This window comes from Lepisosteus platostomus, chromosome 5 (assembly GCF_059453375.1).
Source record: "Lepisosteus platostomus isolate fLepPlt1 chromosome 5, fLepPlt1.hap1, whole genome shotgun sequence".
Lineage (NCBI taxonomy): Eukaryota > Metazoa > Chordata > Actinopteri > Semionotiformes > Lepisosteidae > Lepisosteus > Lepisosteus platostomus.
This window is the reverse complement of record NC_142615.1, coordinates 60419093-60432757: the sequence shown is the minus strand read 5'-3', so window position 1 is coordinate 60432757 and position 13665 is coordinate 60419093. Positions and strand designations below refer to the sequence as shown.

At 48.9% G+C, this 13665-nt stretch overlaps 10 non-coding genes and 3 pseudogenes across 10 annotated transcripts; 12 read left to right on the top strand and 1 right to left on the bottom strand.

Moving 5' to 3' along the window:
- Positions 1–2895: 2895 nt before the first annotated feature.
- LOC148670494 (U1 spliceosomal RNA) lies at positions 2896–3060 on the bottom strand. Its single transcript, XR_015938125.1, has one exon. It is a non-coding gene; the product is annotated as a U1 spliceosomal RNA (small nuclear RNA).
- A 3190-nt stretch (positions 3061–6250) lies between these two features.
- On the top strand, positions 6251–6369 carry LOC148670493 (5S ribosomal RNA). Its single transcript, XR_015937809.1, has one exon. It is a non-coding gene; the product is annotated as a 5S ribosomal RNA (ribosomal RNA).
- Positions 6370–6905: 536 nt separating this feature from the next.
- LOC148670492 (5S ribosomal RNA) lies at positions 6906–7024 on the top strand. Its single transcript, XR_015938348.1, has one exon. It is a non-coding gene; the product is annotated as a 5S ribosomal RNA (ribosomal RNA).
- A 537-nt stretch (positions 7025–7561) lies between these two features.
- Positions 7562–7680, top strand: LOC148670491 (5S ribosomal RNA). The gene has a single exon (XR_015937808.1). It is a non-coding gene; the product is annotated as a 5S ribosomal RNA (ribosomal RNA).
- Positions 7681–8214: 534 nt separating this feature from the next.
- On the top strand, positions 8215–8333 carry LOC148670490 (5S ribosomal RNA). Its single transcript, XR_015937807.1, has one exon. It is a non-coding gene; the product is annotated as a 5S ribosomal RNA (ribosomal RNA).
- A 537-nt stretch (positions 8334–8870) lies between these two features.
- On the top strand, positions 8871–8989 carry LOC148670489 (5S ribosomal RNA; annotated as a pseudogene).
- A 537-nt stretch (positions 8990–9526) lies between these two features.
- LOC148670488 (5S ribosomal RNA) lies at positions 9527–9645 on the top strand. The gene has a single exon (XR_015938642.1). It is a non-coding gene; the product is annotated as a 5S ribosomal RNA (ribosomal RNA).
- Positions 9646–10182: 537 nt separating this feature from the next.
- Positions 10183–10301, top strand: LOC148670487 (5S ribosomal RNA; annotated as a pseudogene).
- Positions 10302–10838: 537 nt separating this feature from the next.
- Positions 10839–10957, top strand: LOC148670486 (5S ribosomal RNA). Its single transcript, XR_015938803.1, has one exon. It is a non-coding gene; the product is annotated as a 5S ribosomal RNA (ribosomal RNA).
- A 537-nt stretch (positions 10958–11494) lies between these two features.
- On the top strand, positions 11495–11613 carry LOC148670485 (5S ribosomal RNA; annotated as a pseudogene).
- Positions 11614–12150: 537 nt separating this feature from the next.
- On the top strand, positions 12151–12269 carry LOC148670484 (5S ribosomal RNA). Its single transcript, XR_015938789.1, has one exon. It is a non-coding gene; the product is annotated as a 5S ribosomal RNA (ribosomal RNA).
- Positions 12270–12806: 537 nt separating this feature from the next.
- Positions 12807–12925, top strand: LOC148670483 (5S ribosomal RNA). Its single transcript, XR_015938315.1, has one exon. It is a non-coding gene; the product is annotated as a 5S ribosomal RNA (ribosomal RNA).
- Positions 12926–13462: 537 nt separating this feature from the next.
- Positions 13463–13581, top strand: LOC148670482 (5S ribosomal RNA). Its single transcript, XR_015938314.1, has one exon. It is a non-coding gene; the product is annotated as a 5S ribosomal RNA (ribosomal RNA).
- Positions 13582–13665: the final 84 nt, after the last annotated feature.

The following is a 13665-nucleotide window of genomic DNA, read 5'->3' as shown; positions in this document are numbered from 1 at the left end:
TAGAAAATTATATTCCAAGTTGATAAATGTATGTAAGTAACAGTTTAAATGCATTTTTTCCAGTGTTTATAAATCATAAGTATGGTAACCACGGCAACAGCCGGCACGTCACTGTATGTGTCTAGGTGTCTCGCATTCGTCACAGAGAGTGTATGTGACGTCACGGGCAGCAACTAATTCTACTACTAGTGTATTCATTTTAACATTAGTGAGAGTACAACTGGTAGTTTTAATGGTAGTGTTCATAACAAAGTGTGAGTATTAATAACAAAGCGCTTGTTTGTTAATCGCGTCTCCACTCGTCCTTTGTTCTGAAAAGAACCTGTAAATGCTACAATATTCTTTACTCAGCAGCTTATTAAAAACAGCTCCCGTGATGTTCAAACCGATTTTTTACACAGAACACTGACACAGCTTTGCGTTCTGAATCTCTTTTTCTCGTGCGTTTATTTAATGTGGCACAATGCACTGGGATAAGGGTATTCTGTTCACAAACCAATAGCATTTAAACCACAGCCCAGGTTCGATCTGTCTCCCAGAATCACCAGGGCGCACACACACACACACCCGTGCCGTTGAAGTGCTCTGCTTCATTTCTAAGGGCAACTCAACATTCACTCCTACCCCGAGTGCAGAAAAGACAGCGTCCGCAGCAACAACAGCTCAGGTCTCTGCACAGGAGCTAAGCTGCCCCCATCTCCTCTGCTCTGCGGCTCCTGCGGAGTGGAGTCCTGCCTGGAGCCGTGTTTGCAGGCGGCGGCTCCCCGCGCCCTGTCTGTGCGTCGTGTCCAAGAGCTCCTGGGAGGAAGAGAGAGCCCTCACACTCGGGGGCTTTTCCACGGTCTGTGTGAGGAGGGGCGGGTGTGTCCAGTAGCTTATCGAGCGGAAGCCTGGGGCGGCGGAGAGCTGTGATCGTGCAGACCTTGAGGTGTCACCTCTTTGTCTGCTTTCCCGCCCCCCCTCCGCCCAAGTTCTGCTCCAAAGTAGCCCGGCAACCCCTCACACCTGCACGTGTCACAACCTAAGGTGTGGTCATGAGACACCCATGGGGTGTCGTTCTGTTCTTGTTAATTGTTTCCTGCCCGTCGCAGGCAGGAGTCCATGCGAGGAAGATGCGCTGGACAGAGCTCAGAGGGCGCACCTGGGTGGCTTTCCTTCAGAGTGACGTTCCTGCAACACTCTCCCGCTACTCTTGGTGCGCTCATGCCGCAACACAGGAAGGCTGGAGCAGGTGGCTGTGGGCTCTGCGCACCGCCAAAATAGCTCAGTTGGGAGAGCGTTAGACTGAAGATCTAAAGGTCCCTGGTTTGATCACGGGTTTTGGTATTTTGTTTCATCGCGCCCTTTGTTCCTCTCTCCAGCGCACCCTGCCTAAAGTGACGCGTCCCTTTCTCAGCCCGAAATGCAAGCAAGACACCAGCAGCAGTCCCTGCAGCTTTCCATAGTGTAGCGGCTATCACGTTCGCCTAACACGCGAAAAGTCCCCGGTTCGAGACCGGGTGGAAACAGCCTCGTTTTGCACGCTCCTGTACTTCACAGAGGTCTTGAACGACCGGTCATTTGTTCCCAATGTATTTCCGGTGCCTTCGTGCACTCTTGTACCAAACGCACGTTCCTTCTGTACGTGGAGCCGATCATTTGCAATTGGGCTGTGCCGACAGACCAGGACGAGCTCTGTCGGCTCAAAAGCAGCGCAGGACCTGCAAGAACAACAGAAAGATTAGCATCCAGCGGGGGCCTCTTAGTGAGCCCAAGATCTCATCAAGAATCGGCTCCAGCAACAGGGCTGGGCGCATTGTTCCATTCTCCGACCACTCTCGGTGTAAACAAGTCCCTCCTGGTCTCTGCTTGAAATGCACTTTCCTGCGTTTGCTTTGGTGTAACTGGCTTCCCCTGCATGGGCGAATGTGAAGAAGATCCTTAGTAAGTCATTGAAGAAAACCAAGAGGAGGTCGGAGTGGCCTCTGTCGTTCATCAACGATCCAGTCAGGCAGTACTCCTCCTATTCTGCCAGTATGCGGATTCGAACCGGGGTTGTTGCGGCCACAACACAAATTCTGAGCACTATACGATCACAGCGAGTTACCGAGACATACACAGCCAGTAGGAAAGGATGTACTCTCTTTGTGTGACACTAGTCGGAAAAGTCCTGACGCTGCATTTCAACTGAGCCCTAGTATACATCAACCCTTCGACACTCTGAGTGCCAACTCTCTTGTGTGTTTTCTCCATCAAGCAGGTCATCAAGGCAGCAATTACAGTTTGCTTACATGACGCACGCACAACATGGCTGTATGCTCCCATATGGTCTAGCGGTTACGATACCTGATCTTCACCCAGGTGGCCTGGTTTCAGCTCCTTGTATGAGAACGTGTCAGTTTTGCCTCCTGCTTTCCAAAGATCAGCACCATGTTTTACGCCTCCCCCGAATATCGAAGCTGCCTCTAAATCTGCAAATGAAGATGAGTCGACAAACCACTTGTTTTTCATATAACTATACATATATTCATTTAATACTGATTTCATTCATTGAGCACGGATACAATAGAGGTACAGCCATTCACTGTTTGACATGTCTGCACTGGTACAGAACCTAGCAATCAGAAAACGGGTGAAACTGTTTTGAGAATTAGCATACAGTACCGAGGCCCCCATGACCAAATAAAGGCTAACCTCGATAATCAGCCTAAATAATGCAGACAACAGCAAAACGACTGACTTTGAAAAGGGAATGAATGTCCGGAAGGAGTAGTGTAACCAGCTTGAAATGCTTCTCCGGACCTCTAACTAAAAGAAACCGGGAACCAGCAGTGGCATCGACTCCTTTCGAACTGGGATCCTATCGCAGCTCATGGTGTCCTAACTCTCCCGTATCTGATATTGGACCAAGCACATCAGGAGAGAGCGCGAACGCAGTCCCCCACTACCAGAAATTATGCAGTCGAGATTCCCACATTTGGGGAATTCGCAGGGGTCAGCACAGCCGGAGTGCAATGGCCGAGCCTCGCCCTGGGTGAATCGATTTTTTAAGAACTTTATTTTCTTTTCACAAAAAAATACAGGACATCACAAATTAGAAAGCTTTACATTAATATACATACTTAAAACAGTATATATAATCACATCTCATTACATTTTGACACGGTACCAGTTATATAGCAACAATTTATTTTTTTCTGGTGCAAATCACATTCTTTACTTAAACATGATAATGTTTTTCACAGTTTCTTGAGATATTGACCTATGCTCTCAATTTCCCACAGATTTTCTGCTTCCTCCCTCCCTTCTCTCCACAGATCTCTGAGGTAATAGTTCTCTCGGGTGATGAACAGGGCCAGGCTACCTGCTGCCTTGACTGGGACCTCGATGCCTTTGAACAGCCCCATGTTCCTCACTCTCCACAGGGCGTCTTTCCCACTGTTCACCACGGCCCAGATCCTGTCAAACACGTCAGGAGGACGTTTGACAGGAGAGATGCCGTTGTAGCGGCAATGCTTGTTAATAAGACAGAATTAGGCGGTGGTATTCTGTCCTAAATGAGGCCCCATCTCACCCTCCATCTTTGTGGTGCAGCCACAGAGAAAGTATTCATGCAGGTTGGGTTGATTTAAGATGTTTTCTTTTGATAATGGACAGCTCCCAGATGGGGATGCACTTAGCTTAGCCTGGCTATCATGATCAATGGTCATCCATTGGTGCCTATCTGTCTAGGGAGTGCCGAATGGACATCTGGACTGCATTCCTAAGTGTCAAGAGTAAGTGACTCATATCTCACCTTGACCAACCAATCAGGGACTGGCAGGGCGTGGTAATACCACGTGGGTCTCTAATGCCCGCCAAACTCTCAACCAATCAGCACACATCTATGTCTTGGTCAAAAAGGGAGCGCAAGCTCAGATCGGGGCTCTCCTTGGCCATTTTCGCGTATCCTCAGAGACAATCACGTGACAACTGCTGTTGTCTGCAAAGGGACTTGGACTTTGTTCTAAGCGCGAGGCCGAGGATCCCATACGTACTCAGAATTCTACCAACGTGAATGATCCGCTTGATCAACGGCAGCCTACAGTTGGACCCTCATCGACAACCTGAATAGCTTATTCAGAAGCAGCGCTGGACCAGGAACGAACCAGCTTCTTCCCAGGCAAAAGAGTGACTTGGTGTTCGTGCCGGGAGATTCCAAATCCATACACAGTGGATAAGTAAACCCCATGTTCTACATTGTGTCTCGAGAATTCAATTGTACCTCAACACAAGTTGTTATCAATTTAATTCATGAGTAACGTATTTACTTCCGAGTTTAGAGTAACAGTGGGTAATAACACTGATTAGCGATTTGGTAACCGAACGATATATATTGACATATATTCTCTGTTGTGTATCTCTTTGTGTTGGCATCTCTTCGAGATTATATACCTTGTATATTGATAACCCTCACAGTAAGGTCTGTCGCTCGTATCCAGGCAGACTAGTATATGTTTGGTGCACAATTTATATGAATAAATGTATCTCGTGTATTGAACCCGTGTGTGTGCGTTGTTAGTTGTTCTGACGATTGATTTTCTAAAAGCCACAACGAACAACCTCGTGATTACTGCTACAATTAATAATTGTCTCAGTAAACCCATCAAACCTCTACAACCACGATACACCACCATAAACTATATTAATTTAGGAACATAAACATATAGTGTAAACTGTATATGGCTGGTATTGGTAGTTTAAAGAAAAAATACATACCAGTATTCCACTTTCTTCCTAAACATTTTAAGCATCAAAGTCTTACATGTAGTAAGATTTTACCACGTTTCGGAAACGTTTTTACATGCTCCTTCTGACCATCTTAACTTTATATACTTTGTGAAAAGTCATAAGATATTCACATTTTCTGTGAATGTGCTCGTTATCGGAGTAAACAAAAGCATACTTTTAGAATTTGATTAATAGGGAATATAATATGGAATCACGTACCTAAAGAAATTAATAACGATATAATTATTTTTATGTACTGTAGCTCAAATAGTAGTATAATACACTTTCTATGGATACATGTGCTTCTACGCAATGCAGAAGCACATCCACAAGTAACATTACCTAGCTAAGAGAGGACATTGGCTAGCCATTATGATAAATACAGTGGAAAAAAGCAATTGGGAAAATAAGACCTGCTGATCTGTTATACATACCAGGAAGAGAACAGAATATGATTTTTTTCTGTTCGAAACGTGTGTTGTCTTTATGAAATTCATGTATTTTAAACGTTTAATTAAGAAGAAAAAAACTTACAGAAAGATACTAAGCTGATCACGAGATAGAAAGATCACCCGTTTTTCGCGCATAAAAAGTGGCTATTAACTGGGTAAACTGTTATTAACTGGAGTCAACTGGGTGAAAACACATAATATGAACATGAAACAAAACAAAAAATAAAAATAAGATACAATCTACAGACATTAAAACCGGTGTCATGGAAATATAACTATCAAGGAAGCCACAAGAGAGAGTTCTCACCTGAGTAAGGTCTTTATTTCAATATTGGGAGCAACCAGAGACTCAATTTGTTACAAGCAGTACAGGGTTTTCATAAGACGTTGCGCTGTAAAAAAGCTCAGCGTTTTGTCCATTCTAAAACTTCCACTTTCCCTAAGAGAAAACAGATTACATCAAAAAGCGAAAGAAGAAGCACTAGATATGTTATTCAAAGCTTATCAGTTACTTTCAGCTAAATCTAACGACCCAGACAGCATATATTGTTTTGGTACATTGTCTTCTAAAGTAACCTAAACAGTGTACTTTGTTGACGCACTGTTTTCTAAAATTCTGCACGTACTGTAGCACAGCAATTACATCCTTGAAATATATTATCTAAAAGCCCCAATATATTTCTTTGCAAAGCTCTCTACATTTTAAGAATCAATTTACTTATTAGATTTCCACTTAAAGACTTGTTCGGCTGGCGTTCAAGAGTCGCGTTTTTCAGAATTGTATTGAGATCGTTTTCCACAGAGCTCAGATGTCAAAGCACAGCAGCAGCTCTCCACAGCGATCCTCTATAGCGCCCTTTCTCCCGCAGCTCCGTCCTCATTGGAAGGAAGCAAGAGTGAAAGGCTGAAGTGAAATAGAGCGGGGACGAAGGCAGTGAAGAGCGAGAACGTGGGAAGAAGAGAAAAACGCAAGGGAAAAAAAGCAGCGTCGTAAAAGAGGTGACGGAGCTGTCCTCTCAATAAGAAGGGTGCCAGCGAACCTTGCTCTCGCTTACGGCCACACCCCCTTGAGCACGCCTGATCTCGTCTGATCTCGGAAGCTAAACAGGGATGGGCCTGGTTAGTACTTGGATGGGAGACCGCCTGGGAATACCAGGTGCTGTAAGCTTTTAAGCGCAGGAGGCGCCCTATCCCCGCTCGCTCGCTCATTCCCCTGTTCACACGTGCAGTGCGGCTTGTCCGTCTGTTTATTTGTCAGCTTTGGCGAGACACGGGTGCTTGTGTATTAGCGTGAGCGTTTTTTATTCTGATCAGGAACAGTTTTACAAGTCCGCAAAGGATCGAGGAAAGGTTTATCGCCAGCTGAAAAGAGACACAGCGCTTCGGCTGTGGAGACTTTTTCGGCTGGCGTTCGGAGAGTCGCGTTTTTCAGAATTGTATTGAGATCGTTTTCCACAGAGCTCAGATGTCAAAGCACAGCAGCAGCTCTCCACAGCGATCCTCTATAGCGCCCTTTCTCCCGCAGCTCCGTCCTCATTGGAAGGAAGCAAGAGTGAAAGGCTGAAGTGAAATAGAGCAGGGACGAAGGCAGTGAAGAGAGAGAACGTGGGAAGAAGAGAAAAACGCAAGGGAAAAAAGCAGCGTCGTAAAAGAGGTGACGGAGCTGTCCTCTCAATAAGAAGGGTGCCAGTGAGCATTGCTCTCGCTTACGGCCACACCCCCTTGAGCACGCCTGATCTCGTCTGATCTCGGAAGCTAAACAGGGATGGGCCTGGTTAGTACTTGGCTGGGAGACCGCCTGGGAATACCAGGTGCTGTAAGCTTCTAAGCGCAGGAGGCGCCCTATCCCCGCTCGCTCGCTCATTCCCCTGTTCACACGTGTAGTGCGGCTTGTCCGTCTGTTTATTTGTCAGCTTTGGCGAGACACGGGTGCTTGTGTATTAGCGTGAGTGTTTTTTATTCTGATCAGGAACAGTTTTACAAGTCCGCAAAGGATCGAGGAAAGGTTTATCGCCAGCTGAAAAGAGACACAGCGCTTCGGCTGTGGAGACTTGTTCGGCTGGCGTTCGGAGAGTCGCGTTTTTCAGAATTGTATTGAGATCGTTTTCCACAGAGCTCAGATGTCAAAGCACAGCAGCAGCTCTCCACAGCGATCCTCTATAGCGCCCTTTCTCCCGCAGCTCCGTCCTCATTGGAAGGAAGCAAGAGTGAAAGGCTGAAGTGAAATAGAGCGGGGACGAAGGCAGTGAAGAGCGAGAACGTGGGAAGAAGAGAAAAACGCAAGGGAAAAAAAGCAGCATCGTAAAAGAGGTGACGGAGCTGTCCTCTCAATAAGAAGGGTGCCAGCGAACCTTGCTCTCGCTTACGGCCACACCCCCTTGAGCACGCCTGATCTCGTCTGATCTCGGAAGCTAAACAGGGATGGGCCTGGTTAGTACTTGGATGGGAGACCGCCTGGGAATACCAGGTGCTGTAAGCTTTTAAGCGCAGGAGGCGCCCTATCCCCGCTCGCTCGCTCATTCCCCTGTTCACACGTGCAGTGCGGCTTGTCCGTCTGTTTATTTGTCAGCTTTGGCGAGACACGGGTGCTTGTGTATTAGCGTGAGCGTTTTTTATTCTGATCATGAACAGTTTAACAAGTCCGCAAAGGATCGAGGAAAGGTTTATCGCCAGCTGAAAAGAGACAGAGCGCTTCGGCTGTGGAGACTTGTTCGGCTGGCGTTCGGAGAGTCGCGTTTTTCAGAATTGTATTGAGATCGTTTTCAACAGAGCTCAGATGTCAAAGCACAGCAGCAGCTCTCCACAGCGATCCTCTATAGCGCCCTTTCTCCCGCAGCTCCGTCCTCATTGGAAGGAAGCAAGAGTGAAAGGCTGAAGTGAAATAGAGCGGGGACGAAGGCAGTGAAGAGAGAGAACGTGGGAAGAAGAGAAAAACGCAAGGGAAAAAAAGCAGCGTCGTAAAAGAGGTGACGGAGCTGTCCTCTCAATAAGGGTGCCAGCGAACCTTGCTCTCGCTTACGGCCACACCCCCTTGAGCACGCCTGATCTCGTCTGATCTCGGAAGCTAAACAGGGATGGGCCTGGTTAGTACTTGGATGGGAGACCGCCTGGGAATACCAGGTGCTGTAAGCTTTTAAGCGCAGGAGGCGCCCTATCCCCGCTCGCTCGCTCATTCCCCTGTTCACACGTGCAGTGCGGCTTGTCCGTCTGTTTATTTGTCAGCTTTGGCGAGACACGGGTGCTTGTGTATTAGCGTGAGCGTTTTTTATTCTGATCAGGAACACTTTTACAAGTCCGCAAAGGATCGAGGAAAGGTTTATCGCCAGCTGAAAAGAGACACAGCGCTTCGGCTGTGGAGACTTGTTCGGCTGGCTTTCGGAGAGTCGCGTTTTTCAGAATTGTATTGAGATCGTTTTCCACAGAGCTCAGATGTCAAAGCACAGCAGCAGCTCTCCACAGCGATCCTCTATATCGCCCTTTCTCCCGCAGCTCCGTCCTCATTGGAAGGAAGCAAGAGTGAAAGGCTGAAGTGAAATAGAGCGGGGACGAAGGCAGTGAAGAGAGAGAACGTGGGAAGAAGAGAAAAACGCAAGGGAAAAAAAGCAGCGTCGTAAAAGAGGTGACGGAGCCGTCCTCTCAATAAGAAGGGTGCCAGCGAGCTTTGCTCTCGTTTACGGCCACACCCCCTTGAGCACGCCTGATCTCGTCTGATCTCGGAAGCTAAAGAGGGATGGGCCTGGTTAGTACTTGGATGGGAGACCGCCTGGGAATACCAGGTGCTGTAAGCTTTTAAGCGCAGGAGGCGCCCTATCCCCGCTCGCTCGCTCATTCCCCTGTTCACACGTGCAGTGCGGCTTGTCCGTCTCTTTATTTGTCAGCTTTGGCGAGACGCGGGTGCTTGTGTATTAGCGTGAGCGTTTTTTATTCTGATCAGGAACAGTTTTACAAGTCCGCAAAGGATCGAGGAAAGGTTTATCGCCAGCTGAAAAGAGACACAGCGCTTCGGCTGTGGAGACTTGTTCGGCTGGCGTTCGGAGAGTCGCGTTTTTCAGAATTGTATTGAGATCGTTTTCAACAGAGCTCAGATGTCAAAGCACAGCAGCAGCTCTCCACAGCGATCCTCTATAGCGCCCTTTCTCCCGCAGCTCCGTCCTCATTGGAAGGAAGCAAGAGTGAAAGGCTGAAGTGAAATAGAGCGGGGACGAAGGCAGTGAAGAGAGAGAACGTGGGAAGAAGAGAAAAACGCAAGGGAAAAAAAGCAGCGTCGTAAAAGAGGTGACGGAGCTGTCCTCTCAATAAGAAGGGTGCCAGCGAACCTTGCTCTCGCTTACGGCCACACCCCCTTGAGCACGCCTGATCTCGTCTGATCTCGGAAGCTAAACAGGGATGGGCCTGGTTAGTACTTGGATGGAAGACCGCCTGGGAATACCAGGTGCTGTAAGCTTTTAAGCGCAGGAGGCGCCCTATCCCCGCTCGCTCGCTCATTCCCCTGTTCACACGTGCAGTGCGGCTTGTCCGTCTGTTTATTTGTCAGCTTTGGCGAGACACGGGTGCTTGTGTATTAGCGTGAGCGTTTTTTATTCTGATCAGGAACACTTTTACAAGTCCGCAAAGGATCGAGGAAAGGTTTATCGCCAGCTGAAAAGAGACACAGCGCTTCGGCTGTGGAGACTTGTTCGGCTGGCGTTCGGAGAGTCGCGTTTTTCAGAATTGTATTGAGATCGTTTTCCACAGAGCTCAGATGTCAAAGCACAGCAGCAGCTTTCCACAGCGATCCTCTATAGCGCCCTTTCTCCCGCAGCTCCGTCCTCATTGGAAGGAAGCAAGAGTGAAAGGCTGAAGTGAAATAGAGCGGGGACGAAGGCAGTGAAGAGAGAGAACGTGGGAAGAAGAGAAAAACGCAAGGGAAAAAAAGCAGCGTCGTAAAAGAGGTGACGGAGCTGTCCTCTCAATAAGAAGGGTGCCAGCGAGCCTTGCTCTCACTTACGGCCACACCCCCTTGAGCACGCCTGATCTCGTCTGATCTCGGAAGCTAAACAGGGATGGGCCTGGTTAGTACTTGGATGGGAGACCGCCTGGGAATACCAGGTGCTGTAAGCTTTTAAGCGCAGGAGGCGCCCTATCCCCGCTCGCTCGCTCATTCCCCTGTTCACACGTGCAGTGCGGCTTGTCCGTCTGTTTATTTGTCAGCTTTGGCGAGACACGGGTGCTTGTGTATTAGCGTGAGCGTTTTTTATTCTGATCAGGAACAGTTTAACAAGTCCGCAAAGGATCGAGGAAAGGTTTATCGCCAGCTGAAAAGAGACACAGCGCTTCGGCTGTGGAGACTTGTTCGGCTGGCGTTCGGAGAGTCGCGTTTTTCAGAATTGTATTGAGATCGTTTTCCACAGAGCTCAGATGTCAAAGCACAGCAGCAGCTCTCCACAGCGATCCTCTATAGCGCCCTTTCTCCCGCAGCTCCGTCCTCATTGGAAGGAAGCAAGAGTGAAAGGCTGAAGTGAAATAGAGCGGGGACGAAGGCAGTGAAGAGAGAGAACGTGGGAAGAAGAGAAAAACGCAAGGGAAAAAAAGCAGCGTCGTAAAAGAGGTGACGGAGCTGTCCTCTCAATAAGAATGGTGCCAGCGAACCTTGCTCTTGCTTACGGCCACACCCCCTTGAGCACGCCTGATCTCGTCTGATCTCAGAAGCTAAACAGGGATGGGCCTGGTTAGTACTTGGATGGGAGACCGCCTGGGAATACCAGGTGCTGTAAGCTTTTAAGCGCAGGAGGCGCCCTATCCCCGCTCGCTCGCTCATTCCCCTGTTCACACGTGCAGTGCGGCTTGTCCGTCTGTTTATTTGTCAGCTTTGGCGAGACACGGGTGCTTGTGTATTAGCGTGAGCGTTTTTTATTCTGATCAGGAACAGTTTTACAAGTCCGCAAAGGATCGAGGAAAGGTTTATCGCCAGCTGAAAAGAGACACAGCGCTTCGGCTGTGGAGACTTGTTCGGCTGGCGTTCGGAGAGTCGCGTTTTTCAGAATTGTATTGAGATCGTTTTCCACAGAGCTCAGATGTCAAAGCACAGCAGCAGCTCTCCACAGCGATCCTCTATAGCGCCCTTTCTCCCGCAGCTCCGTCCTCATTGGAAGGAAGCAAGAGTGAAAGGCTGAAGTGAAATAGAGCGGGGACGAAGGCAGTGAAGAGAGAGAACGTGGGAAGAAGAGAAAAACGCAAGGGAAAAAAAGCAGCGTCGTAAAAGAGGTGACGGAGCTGTCCTCTCAATAAGAAGGGTGCCAGCGAGCCTTGCTCTCGCTTATGGCCACACCCCCTTGAGCACGCCTGATCTCGTCTAATCTCGGAAGCTAAACAGGGATGGGCCTGGTTAGTACTTGAATGGGAGACCGCCTGGGAATACCAGGTGCTGTAAGCTTTTAAGCGCAGGAGGCGCCCTATCCCCGCTCGCTCGCTCATTCCCCTGTTCACACGTGCAGTGCGGCTTGTCCTTCTGTTTATTTGTCAGCTTTGGCGAGACACGGGTGCTTGTGTATTAGCGTGAGCGTTTTTTATTCTGATCAGGAACAGTTTTACAAGTCCGCAAAGGATCGAGGAAAGGTTTATCGTCAGCTGAAAAGAGACACAGCGCTTCGGCTGTGGAGATTTGTTCGGCTGGCGTTCGGAGAGTCGCGTTTTTCAGAATTGTATTGAGATCGTTTTCCACAGAGCTCAGATGTCAAAGCACAGCAGCAGCTCTCCACAGCGATCCTCTATAGCGCCCTTTCTCCCGCAGCTCCGTCCTCATTGGAAGGAAGCAAAAGTGAAAGGCTGAAGTGAAATAGAGCGGGGACGAAGGCAGTGAAGAGAGAGAACGTGGGAAGAAGAGAAAAACGCAAGGGAAAAAAAGCAGCGTCTTAAAAGAGGTGACGGAGCTGTCCTCTCAATAAGAAGGGTGCCAGCGAGCATTGCTCTTGCTTACGGCCACACCCCCTTGAGCACGCCTGATCTCGTCTGATCTCGGAAGTTAAACAGGGATGGGCCTGGTTAGTACTTGGATGGGAGACCGCCTGGGAATACCAGGTGCTGTAAGCTTTTAAGCGCAGGAGGCGCCCTATCCCCGCTCGCTCGCTCATTCCCCTGTTCACACGTGCAGTGCGGCTTGTCCGTCTGTTTATTTCTCAGCTTTGGCGAGACACGGGTGCTTGTGTATTAGCGTGAGCGTTTTTTATTCTGATCAGGAACAGTTTAACAAGTCCGCAAAGGATCGAGGAAAGGTTTATCGCCAGCTGAAAAGAGACACAGCGCTTCGGCTGTGGAGACTTGTTCGGCTGGCGTTCGTAGAGTCGCGTTTTTCAGAATTGTATTGAGATCGTTTTCCACAGAGCTCAGATGTCAAAGCACAGCAGCAGCTCTCCACAGCGATCCTCTATAGCGCCCTTTCTCCCGCAGCTCCGTCCTCATTGGAAGGAAGCAAGAGTGAAAGGCTGAAGTGAAATAGAGCGGGGACGAAGGCAGTGAAGAGAGAGAACGTGGGAAGAAGAGAAAAACGCAAGGGAAAAAAAGCAGCGTCGTAAAAGAGGTGACGGAGATGTCCTCTCAATAAGAAGGGTGCCAGCGAGCCTTGCTCTCGCTTATGGCCACACCCCCTTGAGCACGCCTGATCTCGTCTGATCTCGGAAGCTAAACAGGGATGGGCCTGGTTAGTACTTGGATGGGAGACCGCCTGGGAATACCAGGTGCTGTAAGCTTTTAAGCGCAGGAGGCGCCCTATCCCCGCTCGCTCGCTCATTCCCCTGTTCACACGTGCAGTGCGGCTTGTCCGTCTGTTTATTTGTCAGCTTTGGCGAGACACGGGTGCTTGTGTATTAGCGTGAGCGTTTTTTATTCTGATCAGGAACAGTTTAACAAGTCCGCAAAGGATCGAGGAAAGGTTTATCGCCAGCTGAAAAGAGACACAGCGCTTCGGCTGTGGAGACTTGTTCGGCTGGCGTTCGGAGAGTCGCGTTTTTCAGAATTGTATTGAGATCGTTTTCCACAGAGCTCAGATGTCAAAGCACAGCAGCAGCTCTCCACAGTGATCCTCTATAGCGCCCTTTCTCCCGCAGCTCCGTCCTCATTGGAAGGAAGCAAAAGTGAAAGGCTGAAGTGAAATAGAGCGGGGACGAAGGCAGTGAAGAGAGAGAACGTGGGAAGAAGAGAAAAACGCAAGGGAAAAAAAGCAGCGTCGTAAAAGAGGTGACGGAGCTGTCCTCTCAATAAGAAGGGTGCCAGCGAGCATTGCTCTTGCTTATGGCCACACCCCCTTGAGCACGCCTGATCTCGTCTGATCTCGGAAGCTAAACAGGGATGGGCCTGGTTAGTACTTGGATGGGAGACCGCCTGGGAATACCAGGTGCTGTAAGCTTTTAAGCACAGGAGGCGCCCTATCCCCGCTCGCTCGCTCATTCCCCTGTTCACACGTGCAGTGTGGCTTGTCCGTCTGTTTATT